This window comes from Vicia villosa, linkage group LG6 (assembly GCF_029867415.1).
Source record: "Vicia villosa cultivar HV-30 ecotype Madison, WI linkage group LG6, Vvil1.0, whole genome shotgun sequence".
Taxonomy (NCBI): domain Eukaryota; kingdom Viridiplantae; phylum Streptophyta; class Magnoliopsida; order Fabales; family Fabaceae; genus Vicia; species Vicia villosa.
The window spans coordinates 74819859-74834847 of NC_081185.1; the positions used below are offsets into that span (position 1 = coordinate 74819859).

The window sequence follows — 14989 nt, forward strand, 5'->3', positions numbered from 1 at the left end:
TTGTTTTGAAGTTTTATTGTTTAAAGAAAAAAACAAACTGTACAAAAAGAAAAGAAATGGGACTTACACTCTCTAATATTCGAGAGGCCCCACTTGTTTTGAAAAACAATGGATGATTTGAAAGTGAATTGATTACTGTTGTGAAAACAGTTGATTGAGTTTTAGGCTTACCTCGAAGAATGAGAAAATTGGATTTCTGAGTTTGAGGTGTTACCGTGATCTTCAAGTGATATGCTTGGAATAAATTAGGATCTCAACAGATATTAAGGATCCACACCAGCAGAAAAGAAACGTCGAATAAGCTCACAGCTTTCAGCAATTCCATGATCATCCAGTAATTGTTTATGGAGTTCTACAACAAATGGAAGACCAAACAAACAGAGAACAACAGAGAAATAATCTCGAAGTCTCGGATGAAGTTAGAAAATTCAAGCAATGTGCAATGGTAATCAAATAATATTAATCTAATAAAGATATATTTTTTTTTGTGATTTTTGGATGAAGTTAAGTTAATTAATAATGCTAATTAAACAAATAATTAAACTTAACAAGAAAAAAAATAATTCTTTTTATATCTAAAATTAGATTATACAAATATAAACCTAAATATAAAAAAGAAAATATTTTTTTGGAGTTTTTTAATATGGATTAGAAAATAAAACTAATTCCTATATTAAATTAGAATACTTAGTCTTTTTTATGCAAACAATTTCTTAAAGAAAACTAAAAGAAATAGTTAAAAGAACTAATAATTGGGCCAGAGGTGGGTGTGAAACCCGAATTGGAGTATGCAACCCAAATGATTCAAAAGCTGAAAAAATAAAAGAAAGCTAGGCCGGACCGGGTCGGGTCAGATGGAACCCGGATCCGCCCATCTTAAGTGAACTAATTGGGTTTTGTAAACCCTAAATGAATGAAGCAAAGAGGCAGAGGCGCCTTTCCCCTCTCATTTTCGTTCTCACATGCTTCCTTTCTCTCTTCCATGGCTAAAACACAACATAAAATTCTCCCTGCTCAATCAACAACAACAACGACTCATTCTCTCCATCACTCGTTTTTTCTCTCAGTTAAACAACAAGGAAGCTCATGGTTCTTTTACTCAGTGAACAACAGCAACAGTGGTGTTTACTTAGATTCAACCATGGTGGATTTTCGTTCTCATCATCATCTTTTCCGCAGACGGCGACAACAACTATGGTCTCTCGGTGCTTATTTTTTCTCACGAAGAATAGCAACAACAACAACTTCTCAGGGTGCTTCTTGGTTGTTTCATTTTGAAGGTAAAACGAATTATTTTTCCAACTTCTTAAATAGATTCGTTTTTTTAGTTTTATGATTATAACTCAGTTGGTAGCTTAGTCTCCATGTTTTGATTTTTTTCTGGTGATTTTCGTTTTAACAGGGAACCAAGTTTAACAGCAACAAACTACAATATTTAGAGAAAGAGTTGAATCGACGTACCTACAGCAAGGAGATTTTTGCGGTTTTGATGTTGAGGTAAGCTTTGATCCTTATGCTTCTGTTTATGAACTTACTGCAAATTTGTTGTGAAGATTCTGTTGCTGAATCTTTGAAGAACAATTTGAATTTTTGTTGTCGAGGCTTTGAACCTGTCATGAACTTTTGCTGCAATTGATGTTGATACAGCTGCTGAATTTTTGCTTTTACTTACAGCAACAATAACTCAATCTCTATGTTTTCAATTTCCAGCTATGCACAATAATAACATATTTGCAAGAATGATTTAAACAATAATATTTGAGCATGAGGATGAATACAACTTACCTACGGCGAGGAGGTGTTCGCCGGTTTATTGTTGAGGTACACCTTGAATTGTTTATTGTTACTAACAACTTTGAATTGTTACTAACAATTTTCCTAACAACTTTGCTTGTTGTTGTAGGATCCTTTGATGAAGATGATACCATCTCTTTGGATATTAGGGAGACTTGAAGATGGACTTCAAGTTGGAACTCTCTACACCAAGGTATGAAGAATTTCTTCTTCACTCTCTTCAAACCATGGAACTTTGTAACTAGGAATTCTCACTTCTCAAGTGGTTTTCTTTGGTTTGAAGAATTGCTTCTTCTTGCCAAGAAACTTGAAAACTATGAGAGAAAAGAGAGAAGTGAGAAAGCTAGTAGTATAGTAGCTTTGGTGTGATTTGCAATGAAGTGAGGCCTTCTATTTATAGGAAAAGTTAAGGAAGTGTTTGGCATTTGGTAAACTTGAATGGCAAGTTTCAATCATTGCAAGATAAGAAAAAGAATAAGAATATTCTTTATGAGATTTTTCTCTTGCAAGTGGACATGAAATATCTTTGATTCCTTTTTGAATTATTTCTTTTTTTTTGAATTATTTCCTTTGTTGGATTTTTGCTAATCTCACCCCTTTTTGTCTTGAATTATTCTTTTGCTAAATTCACCCCTCTTATGTTTCTTTTTCATGTTGCATGAGGACTTTGAAGAAAGCATGAAGAAGCTTGAACTTTAAGGATGAAGACTTTGAAGATTGAAGAATTCAAGAAAGCATTGCATTTTCTTTTATTCTTTGTAATCCAAATTTATTCCACTTTAGAATTGTATGAACTTGTATTCTTGAAAGTGAATAGAATTTTGGAATGATGTAATTCTTGAATTTTGGATTCATTTGTTCCATGTAAAGAAACATCATTTGTAAATGCTTGAATTTCTCTTAGAATCCTTGAATGAAATTGTATGAAACTTGAATATTTCTTGAATGAATTTCAAATGCAATTTCTATGTCTTGAATCAATTCTTGAATTCCTTTGAATGATCCTTTTTCAAAAGGAAATGGTGGAATATCCTTGAAGTAGTGAAGTTTTGAATTTCAAGTCTTGAAATGTATTCTTGCACCGTGAATTAGAAATGATCTTGAATTAAAATCCTTGAACCCATAATCTTGAATCATTTTTGAAGTAATTTTCCAACAATGAATTAAACATGATATTTTCTTTGCAACTTTGATGAAATTCCCATGAATGATCAAATAATTCATATGAATCAAATCTTCACCATGAGCAATCCATGAGCCTAAAAAACCAAGAAATAGATTCCAAGCAAGTCTCTTAAATCGCACCAATTGGCAATGGCGCCTTTAAAATGAAATCACCCACGAACATGAATGTATCTTGCAAAGAATGAGTGAATGAATGAATCATATTGAGTTATTGGAAGACCTTGAGTCATGGTTTGAGTTGTGACATCTTGTCTTGATTAAAAAGTCAGTTGTTCAGATGAATTAGGTCAAAAACCCTAATTGTCGACCAGATGAAATTGATGACTGTAGGTCTTGAATTGAGATGTAATTTCCATTGGATGTTGTCATAGGGATTATTAGAGGATGATTGAAATCTTTTATTGACTTCCTGGGGATTTTTAGGGTTTCCCAAATGTGATCCCTGATTTCAGTCCCTGATAGTTCAAAAACCCTGATCTGAGGATTTGTCTGATCAATCTTTGTATAGGAGATGTTCTGAGCCAATGGATTAGGTCAAAATGATGCACTTGGGGTCTTGAGGTCATGTCCCAAGTCATTATGTCAAATTCTGAGCAAAAGTCAGGAGTATACTATCTTCAGTCAAAACCCTAATTTGGTTGGTTCAGAGCCTTTGAGCTTGTTGAAATGAATCTGAGGACCAAATGTTGATTGTTGATGAAGATGATTCCTTTGAGATAAAGGGAGAACAAAACCCTAATTGATTTGTTACTTGTACTGATGAGTGATTTCTAGATTAAACCCTGCTGAGTCACAAGTAGCAAACACAAGCTATGCAATTTGTTAGAGATGCAAATGATGCATATGCAAATGATATGAGGTGGTATCTTAGGTCAAAAATTGGGGTATGACAGATGCCCCTATTTAAGTTTCTTCAACCTGAGACATGAAGATTGAAAATCTTCGTTTTGATAGGGTGGAAGAGACTTAAATATCAGAAGACGCGAATTTTGGACCTAAGATACCAAAATTGCGAATGATGCAAGGATATCTTTACCGAGGGATATCAAGACTGACTCCTCTGGGGAAAAGAGATCGGGAAGGATATCTCAATCCGTTTTAGGAAGAGAATCTGTTTTTTCCTTTTTTTTCGGGAAAGCAAGTGTATGCTTCACCGGGGAATGATAGCTTTGTAAGAAAAGCTTACCTATCGACATTATCGACTATCAGCATGGGGATAGACCTGTTTAATAATGCGAAGGTGAAAGATATGAAACTGTATTTCCGACTATCAGCATTGTGATAGACTTGTCAAGGTAAATACATTTCAAAGATTCGGTTAATATTACCGACTATCAGCATGGTGATAGACATGTTAAATAATATAACCAGAACAAAAGGTTACCGACTACCAGCCTCGTGATAGTGGTTCTGAAGACAAGATCAATTATCAGCCGAGTGATAAAATGATTTTGGAGACTTTGATAGGGGAATTACTGGATATTCAGCCTTGTGAACAGTAATAAGACCCTGATCGTCAAATGATCTTCATGATTGATTTCCTTGAGAGGAAATTTTTGAAAGAAACATAAACTGCTCAGATGATGAGGCTATTGTTTAGGGTTCAATTTTTTTTCACGACTCTGTTTGAGGAATCGGAATTTGAATTTTTTGGTAAAGACAAGGTTCTAACCAAGAATGAATTGGAAAGAGACAGTCAAACAAGACTTTGTACCCATGAGGAATGAACTCGAATGGGAATTTTCTCCTTTGTTTTGAGAGGAAAAACTAAAGAAACCTTCTTCCACGAGGAATGATCTTAGTGGGGAACTGGAGAAAGAAAATTTTATTTCTGCTTATGGGTGACAACCTATTGGAGAGATGACACGCCCATACCCGTTTCTTTTTTTTTTCTTTTTCTTTTTTTTATTTGGGATAGATATACCCTGAACAAGTGATTTCGAAGCAATCATTGAAAAATGCAAGAATGCATAAATGATGCAAATATGTATGAATGATGAATGTCATGAATGTAGTATGCATGCCGACAATACTGACAGACAAAGAAGTATACTGGAGAGGGACCGACGTCGCAATACAACCAGATATTTGGCAAATGTTCTTCAACACGGTGTAGATAGCACGGGTGATGAATGGTGCTGCATGTTTTAGACTTCTCTGGGGAAGATAAGCATCTTTTCTTATTGAGATGGAAGAACCTCTTCATTGGTGATGGAAAATCTTCGTCACTGGGGATAAAAGACCTTCTTTACTGGGGATAGAAGAGCTTCTTCACTGGGGATAGAAGAGCTTTTCCTATCATAATCTTTTATTCATCCCATGGAGATAGCTGTTGATGTTCCTTCTGTTGTTCACAACTCAAAGGAAAGTTTCGCTTTTATTTTGAAAAAGAAAAGTGAAGTAAATTCATTTAAAATTTATTTTTTCTTTTTTTGTTTCAAAAGTGAATAACACAATTAAAGCGTCATTTTGCAAGCTAAAAGAAATTAGAGATTGCAAACAAATGGGCACAAGGCTCAAATTTATTTAATAGGATGGTAATCAGCTAAAGGCGTGATTCCATGGAGTATTTACAAAAGTTGGAAATGGTAATTATGCGGAAAAGGCTACATTGAAAGCAATAACCACTATTTTCCCTAACAACTGAGTTCCAACTGTGCTTGTCGCTTCAGATTGGCGATGATTTGATTGAAGATCCTTTGATGAAGTACAGACTCTTCAGGTGACGAAGTACGGACTGATACAGTTACTTTGTCATTAATCCCTAATTTTTGCCTAGATTGCCCTTTCAGGTTTTCAATCTACCAGGATGAATTTTTTCTGTTTATTGTCTCTAATTTTTGCCTGGACCGCCCTTTTGGGTTTTCAGTCCACCGAGACGCTCATTTTTGCCTAAGTCGCCCTTTGCGGGTTTTCGACTTACCGAGCTGTTCTTTTGTATTTTTTAGACAAAGTATTTCTTGACTGCATCAGCATTTACAGGATGTGGGAGTTCATCACCATCCATGGTTGTAAGAATCATGGCGCCGCCAGAAAATGTTCTTTTGACAACATACGGGCCTTCGTAATTAGGAGACCATTTGCCCCTAGAATCTGGTTGAAAAGACAAGATCTTTTTAAGCACGAGGTCGCCTTCTTGAAATTCACGAGGTCGAACCTTTTTGTTGAAAGCTTGTTTCATCCTTGCTTGGTATAACTGTCCATGGCATAGAGCAGTCATACGTTTCTCTTCGATTAAATTCAACTGATCGTATCTGCTTTGACACCATTCAGCCTCTGATAACCTAGTCTCCATGAGGACTCTCATTGATGGGATTTCAACTTCTACGGGGAGCACAGCTTCCATGCCGTATACTAGAGAAAAGGGAGTTGCCCCTGTTGAAGTACGCACTGAAGTACGGTACCCATGTAAAGCAAATGGCAGCATTTCATGCCAATCTTTGTAAGTGACGACCATTTTCTGGACGATTTTCTTAATGTTCTTGTTGGCGGCTTCAACGGCACCGTTCATTTTTGGTCTGTAAGGAGAAGAGTTATGATGCTCAATTTTGAATTCCTCACATAATTCTTTCATCATCTTGTTGTTCAAGTTTGAACCATTGTCAGTAATGATCTTGCTGGGAATACCATATCGGCAAATGATGTTATTCTTGATAAACCTCACAACCACTTGTCTTGTAACATTGGCGTAAGATGCTGCTTCGACCCATTTGGTGAAGTAATCAATTGCTACCAAGATGAAACGATGACCGTTTGAAGCTTTCGGTTCGATCATTCCAATCATGTCGATACCCCACATGGAGAAAGGCCACGGAGATGAGAGAACGTTGAGTAGAGTCGGTGGTACATGGATCTTATCTGCGTAGATCTGGCACTTGTGACATCTCTTCACGTGTTTGTAACAGTCAGATTCCATTGTCAACCAATAGTATCCTGCCCTTAAGATCTTTTTCGACATTGCATGCCCATTTGAATGAGTTCCAAAGGATCCTTCATGCACTTCATGCATTAACATGTCCGCTTCGTGTCTGTCCACGCATCTGAGCAAAACCATGTCGAAATTTCTTTTGTATAGCACATCTCCATTCAAGAAGAAACTGCCAGAACGTCTCCTTAGAGTTTTCTTATCTTTGTTTGATGCCCCAAGTGGGTACTCTTGAGTCTGAAGGAAGCGTTTGATGTCGTGGAACCACGGTTTATCATCGATGACTGCTTCAGTTGCAAACACATAGGCGGGCCTTTCAAGGCGCGTAATTCTGACTGTAGGCATATCGTTCCAATGACTGACTTTGAACATGGAAGATAGAGTAGCCAAGGCGTCTGCCATTCGATTCTGATCTCGAGGTATATGATGCAATTCAACCTTGTTGAAGAAAGTCAACAGACGTCTTGCATAATCTCTGTAAGGAATCAAGCCAGGGTGGTAAGTTTCCCATTTGTCTTTGATTTGGTTGATCACGAGGGCTGAATCTCCATATATGTCTAGGATCTTGATCCTTAAATCAATGGCTTCTTCGAGACCCATGATACAAGCTTCATATTCTGCGATATTGTTGGTGCAATCAAATAGTAATCTGGCAGAGAACGGGATATGAGTACCCTTGGGAGTTATGATGATTGCCCCAATTCCATTGCCAAAAGCGTTTACTGCTCCGTCGAAAATTAGGCCCCATCTTGATCCAGGCTCAGGACCTTCTTCAGGTAACGGTTCGTCACAATCTTTCATCTTCAAGTACAAGACATCTTCATCAGGAAAGTCAAACTTGAGAGATTGATATTCATTAATTGGTTGATGCGCCAAGTGATCGGCGAGAATGCTTCCTTTGACCGCTTTTTGAGCACGGTATTCAATGTCATATTCAGATAACAGCATTTGCCACCGGGCAATCCTTCCTGTTAAGGCAGGCTTTTCAAAGACATACTTGATCGGATCCATTTTGGAGATTAACCAAGTAGTATTGTTGATCATGTACTGGCGGAGACGTTTTGAAGCCCAAGCCAAAGCACAACATGTTTTTTCGAGCATGGAGTAACGAGACTCACAGTCTGTGAATTTCTTACTCAAGTAATAGATGGCATGCTCCTTCTTACCGGTTTCATCTTGTTGTCCAAGCATACAACCCATGGATTCTTCCAACACAGTAAGGTACATGATTAATGGTCTTCCTTCAACTGGAGGAATCAATATTGGTGGTTCTAACAGGTATTCCTTGATACTGTCAAACGCTTTCTGGCAATCTTCAGTCCATACAACCCCTTGATCTTTGCGGAGAAGCTTGAAAATTGGCCCACAAGTAGCAGTCATTTGAGAGATAAATCTGGAGATGTAGTTCAATCGTCCGAGAAATCCTCTTACTTGCTTTTCAGTTTTTGGCGCAGGCATCTCTTGAATAGCTCTGACTTTGTCGGGATCTACTTCAATACCTCTTTGGCTGACAATGAACCCCAAGAGTTTTCCAGATCTAACCCCAAAAGTACATTTGTTAGGATTCAAGCGAAGCTGATATTTCCTTAGTCGTTGAAACAACTTCAAAAGGTATTCAATATGTTCTTCTTCTGTGCTGGACTTGGCTATCATGTCGTCCACATAAACTTCAATTTCTTTATGCATCATGTCATGAAAGAGAGTAGTCATTGCCCTTTGGTAAGTTGCGCCTGCATTCTTTAATCCAAATGGCATCACTTTGTAGCAAAAGGTACCCCACGGGGTGATGAAAGATGTCTTCTCCATGTCTTCGGGAGCCATCTTGATCTGATTATAACCAGAGAACCCGTCCATGAAGGAAAAGACGTTGAACTTAGCGGTGTTATCAACCAGCATGTCAATATGTGGTAATGGAAAGTCATCTTTTGGACTGGCCTTGTTCAAGTCACGGTAGTCAACACACATTCTGACTTTGCCATCTTTCTTCGGAACTGGCACTATGTTGGCCAACCATTGAGGATACTCGGAGGTGACAAGAAAACCTGCGTCGAGTTGCTTTTGAACTTCCACTTTGATCTTGTTAGCCATGTCAGGGTGAGTCCTTCGCAATTTCTGCTTAACTGGCGGACATTCTGGCTTCAATGGTAAGTAATGCTGAACAAGATTGGTATCCAACCCAGGCATGTCTTGGTAGGACCAGGCAAACACATCAACATATTCTTTGAGAAGGTCTGTCAACTTACTCTTGACATCAGCATCAAGCAGCGATCCAATGGTCACTTCTTTTTTGTCTTCTTCAGAACCCAAGTTGATCTTTTCTAAAGGCTCTTTGTGAGGAAGAATGGCTCTTTCCTCGTGCTTAAGTAATCGAGAGATCTCGTCCGGGATCTCCTCTTCTTCCTCTTCTTCGGCTTCGAACACAGGAAACTCAAAGTTGGGAGAGGGCATAGGGTTATTGCATTCAATGGGTTTATCAATAGTAAATCTGCACATGTGATTTATATTTATTTCAGAAAATTTATGAATGCAGGAGTGTATGCAGATTTTTTTTTGAAAAAGTTTTTTTTTATTTTATTTTGGTTTTTTAGGATTACCATTTCCAGAAAAAGCAAAAATAAAACATATAATGTAGGGAATTCAAAATGACACTTTATTTATGATTCATTTTTGAAACAAAGCCCTAAACACAAACTCATTTGTCTTGGGCAGGACAAAGAGGGAAACTTTTAAAACAAAGCCCTATACACAAAGTTATTTGGGCGGAACATTTAAAAGCAAAGCCCTATAAAACATCTCTCTGCTTTGGGCAAGGCAGGAGGTCAAAATAACAGCGAGGTGATTACTTTGAGCGGCGAACAACATTCGAAACGTCGACAGCTTTCCAGTAGCAACGAACTCCTCTGTGTATTATGTATTCAGGAAAATTCTCCCCAGAATTATCTTCAGTATTGACATTGACCGCTGGTCGAGCAGGATTTGAAGGTCCTGGTTTGTCAACCTTGTTCTTTGTAGAGTTGAAACGGTCTTCTTCTACTTCTTGAAGAGCATAAGATGAGTCACAATCTTCAGAATTTTCAGGATGTATTTCCCAGTCTTCAGGATGAAGAGACTCATTGTCAGCGACACTTTCCGAGTCAACTGCGGGACCATCTTCCCCTTCATCTTCAAAAATGGCATTTATGTGATAATAACCACCTTCAGGATTATAAACCTTGGCAGGTGCGTTGAAGCTGAAATCTTTAGTAATTTCAGGCTGCTGAGAAAATTGACAGGGCTGATAAGCCTCTTCTGGTTGACTATTATATTCAAAGGAATCTCCCCATCCAGTTGGTTGGATATCTTCAATCGCGATCTTTGAACTTTCAGGTGCAGTGTATTTCACCATGTAATCAAATTTTCCACTTGGTTGTCCCAAGGTGTCCCATATTTCTGTAGGAACAGGCTCAGTTTCTTTGCCATTGGATTTCTCCGAAGGAGGATATGGTTCTTCCTGAGATATATATCCCGAGTCGTTGAGATAACATTTCCATTCTTCTTCATCATCGGAGAGACCTTCTTCGATGCATTCTTCGATAAGGACATTAACCTCTTGAGGAATTGGATTGAGGAATCCTCCACTAATGAATGTTTCTTTGATCGGACGAAGGGTTTCATCCTTCTTGGTGCAGTTTGAGAATGTTGGTGAACATCCGAGACCTGCTCTGGTTTCATTCTTGGTCGGGATCACAACTTGCCCCCAGCCAGTGGTAGTTCCATCTTTCACTACTTTTACTGCCTCTTTGTAAGAAGAGATTGATGCTTTCTTTTTGGAAGATTCGTCTTCTAAAGAGAGACCTTGGAACTGAGTTCCTTCCACATCATCGGCACTTATGCAAGAGAAATTGGACAAATGGCTCACCATCAAGGCTTGTTCTCCACTTATCGTTACCAATTTTCCATTTGTTACAAATTTTAACTTTTGATGGAGCGTAGAAGTCACTGCCCCTGCTTCATGGATCCATGGTCGTCCTAACAGACAGCTATAAGCAGCTTGAATGTCCATGACCTCGAAGGTGATTTGAAATGTATGTGGACCAATTGTCATGGGAAGGTTGACTTCGCCGATAACAGATTTTCGCGATCCATCAAATGCTTTGACTACTACACCACTGAACTTCATAGGCATTCCTTGGTAAGACAAGCGAGCAAGAGTCGTCTTTGGCATCACATTCAAGGAAGATCCGGTGTCTACCAACACATTGGACAAAGATTCTGACTGACAGTTCATAGAAATGTGCAAAGCAAGATTGTGATTTTTACCCTCCTCGGGGAGTTCTTCATCACAGAAGCTTAAATTGTTACAAGCTGTTATGTTGGCTATTATCCCATCAAAGTGATCAACAGTCACATCATGGTCTACAAAAGCTTGATCTAAGACCTTCATCAGGGCTTCCCTGTGGGCTTCAGAGTTTAAAAGCAATGAAAGTATTGAGATTTTTGAAGGAGTCTGCATAAGCTGATCCACAATCTTGTATTCACTTCTTTTGATAAGCTTCAAAATTTCATCAAAGTCAGGATTGACATTGGTTCCACTGGATTGACCAACATCAGTGTTTGTATTACTGACAGGAGTTTCCACAGGATTTCCCACTGGAACATTGACAGGATTTTGTCCGGCTGCAGGAGCAACAGGATGCTTTGGGGGTAGTGGAGTATACACACGTCCACTTCTTGTTACTCGACTCACATCGGCGATATTCACGACAGATGAAAGAGTAGGTAAAGGAACCTCTTGTCCATTCTTTATCATTGTGGCATTGTAGTTGTATGGAACTGCCTTGTCAGAGTCATAAGGAACAGGTCCTGGTAGGCAAATGATCAAAGGAGCAATAGGAACCCTTGGCTTGTTGTAAGTAACTTCTATGCGCTCGGGCATGTTGAAATGAGGAATGATGACGTTAACTTTAGGCATTTCCGAGTTGATATCTGAGACTAAAAGCTCATGCGGATAACATCCTATCATGTTAACTTCATTCTCATCCCTATTTCGGTAGATCTGAATAGTACCATTATCCAACAGCACTTGGAGATCTCTTCTCACAATCGAACATCCATGAGGATCTACGCAACATATGCTACAGAAACCGTAGTGATGCTGGCGAAAATTCTGCCCTTGACAGAGAGTAGCGTGCATTTGTACCAAATCGGCTCTTGAGTAATTGATATTATAGACTCGGTATGGACCAGGACATCCATACACCATGTTTACAACATGCCCTCCATGATTGGGCAGCGGATTTGCTTGCACATTTGGATTCAAATTTCTGAATGAGAGAAGGTTTGACCTAACCAACCTCTGAACTTCATATTTCAAGGCTATGCAATGCTCAAGATCATGGCCAGGTGCTCCTTGATGATAAGGGCATGAGACCTCAGCTTTGTACCACCATGGGAGTTTCTCGGGTACTGGTGGTGGTGCTTTAGTTTGAACAAGACCTCTTTCAATCAAAGCAGGGTATAATTCTGTGTAGGTCATTGGAATCGGATCAAACTGTGGAGCTCTTTGCACACGATTCTGATTATTGTTGAACTGCTGAGCCTGTTGTCGAGGCTGTTGTTGTTGAAACTGCGGGGTAAATCCCGGATTTGGTGCTGTATTAACGACTGGTGTGATAGCAGCAACCTGTCGTCGACGATTGACGTTCCCTCTTGACTTTCCTTGGGACACCATGTCAACACTTTGTTCCTTCTTCTTTTGGAAACCACTTCCGAACTTTTTGGTTCCGCTTGAAGATCCACCTTCTTTAGTCAGACGTCCGGTTCGGACTCCTTCTTCTAGACGCATCCCCATGTTTACCATTTCGGTGAAATCACTTGGAGCACTATCAATCATGCGTTCATAATAAAACGGACTGAGAGTATTCAAGAAGATCTTTGTCATCTCTTTCTCTTTTAACGGTGGATTAATCTGAGCAGCAGTTTCTCTCCATCGTTGGGCATATTCTTTGAAAGCTTCATGATCTTTCTGAGCCATGGATCGAAGCTGATCTCTGTCTGGAGCCATATCCGAGTTATACTTGTATTGTCGGACAAAGGCCTCACCTAGGTCATTGAATGTTCGAATATTAGTGCTATCCAAGCCTGTGTACCACTTCAGTGCGGCACCAGTTAAACTGTCTTGAAAGTAATGGATAAGCAACTGATGATTATCTGCATAAGTAGACATCTTTCTGGCGTACATCACGAGATGACTTTGTGGACAAGAACTACCTTTGTACTTCTCAAAGTCTGGGACCTTGAACTTAGCCGGTATTTGTACACTGGGAACCAAACATAGCTCCTGGGCATTCTTTCCAAACAAATCTTTGCCACGAATAGCTTTGACTTCCAACTGCATCTTGTTAAACTGCTCTTGGAGATCTCCCACAAGATTACGCTGATTTGTGCTATCACCTTGATCATGATAAATCTCATTGCCATCATAAGGAACAGTGTGAACCGTAGGGGTCGGAACTGTCATAGTGGGTTGAGAAAGTGCCATAGTGACTTGAGAAAAAGTTACCCCCTGATTTGGAGTGAACTGTGAACTTTGTGCAGCAGGCGCTTCAGTTGTGGCTGTTTGAACCCCAGAGAAATTATGGCGGAAACCTGTACCAAAGCTAAAAGGCGGGCCCCAACCTTCTGGCATGGAGAAAGATGGAATACCGAACGCAACTGTAGAAACTGGAGTAGTGACCTCAGATGTCACTGTTGCTTGACTGTTGGGTGGCGGAGGCTGATTCTGTGCAGCCATTAAGGAGTCAACCAGAGTAGTGAGACTTTCCAACTTTTCCTGAAGGGTGGTCACTGTACCACGAAGCTCAATATTCTCTTGTTCAGAACTTTCCATTATTCTTCTTCTGCTTGAACGAGTATTGTATCTGTGATCTGATTGCGAGCGCGGTCGAGAAACTTTGAGACGCGACAGCTTGACGATCTATTGGAGAAAGATCCAAAAGATAAGACTCTAGACAACAGACTCGATATGCAGAATGATGTATGCAAAAAGAAATTTATGATTTTTCCAAACATTTTAAAGATTATTTCCTTGCAAACATTTGAACACAAACAATTCTTTTATTGAAATAATGGGAAATGTTACAACATTGGAGCGTAGCTCCTTACAGAATCAAATGATACATGAAAATCTAAACAAATCCTAAACATCTTCATCAGACGAAGAACCAAATGCATTGTGCAGCTTGAGCCTCATGATTTCTTTCCCATAGTAAGCTTTCTACTCGGCCTTTTCAGCTCTCAGCTTGTCAACCACATTCTTCCAATTGTCAGGTATCGGAGCGTTGCTTGTTGAGCCTCCAAGCTTTTTCTTGTTTTCTTTGATGTACCTCCTGATTGCGGCGTCTTTCCGACGAATCTTCTCATCTTTGCTTATGAGCCATCCGTCTTGATAATAGAGAGTTTCTTCGTGATCTTTCACTCTTTTCTTCAACTTTCTATTTTCCACATCAGTTCTTCGAAACTTTTCTTTCCAAGCGTCTTTTTCTATCCTCATCTTGGTCAAAGTGTCTTGGTATTCCTCCATAGCGGGAATGTTGGGTCGTTGAGGTACCACAGGGAACATGGGTTTTTCATAATCATAAGGCATTTGAAACTCCCTTGCTCTTTTCTTCACCCAACAGATGTAGGCGTTCGTGGCGATACAGTTCCTTATCTCACCTTTTTCTTTCCATCGGATGTCGTACCAGGCTTTCACCATTTTTGTTTTCAACCCTTGAGGATCATTTCCTTCCTGATAGAAGTAGCTTTCCACTGTAGGGCCAATGGGTTTAGTTGAATTTGCATACCCGAGTTGTCGTCGGGCTAGGACCGGATTGTAGTTAATTCCTCCTTGTGTACCAATGAGGGGTACGTTGGCGAATTCTCCACAACTTTCAATGGTTTATGTACCGCAGCGAGCCAAGGTATACCACTGAATATCATTATTAGTAAGAGACATAAGTCTTTGAGACCAACGTAAACCTTCCCGGTTTTCCATGAAAATGGGAGACTTAGGTAAGTGTGAAACAATCCATTTAAACAACAGAGGTGCACAACATACAATAATTC

At 39.3% G+C, this 14989-nt stretch overlaps 1 long non-coding RNA gene across 1 annotated transcript; it reads left to right on the forward strand.

Annotated features, from left to right (window-relative positions):
- Nucleotides 1-908: 908 nt before the first annotated feature.
- LOC131611668 (uncharacterized) lies at nucleotides 909-2578 on the forward strand. Its single transcript, XR_009287080.1, has 4 exons — nucleotides 909-1280; nucleotides 1403-1497; nucleotides 1711-1821; nucleotides 1904-2578. It is a non-coding gene; the product is annotated as an uncharacterized LOC131611668 (long non-coding RNA).
- The last annotated feature ends 12411 nt before the right edge of the window (nucleotides 2579-14989 follow it).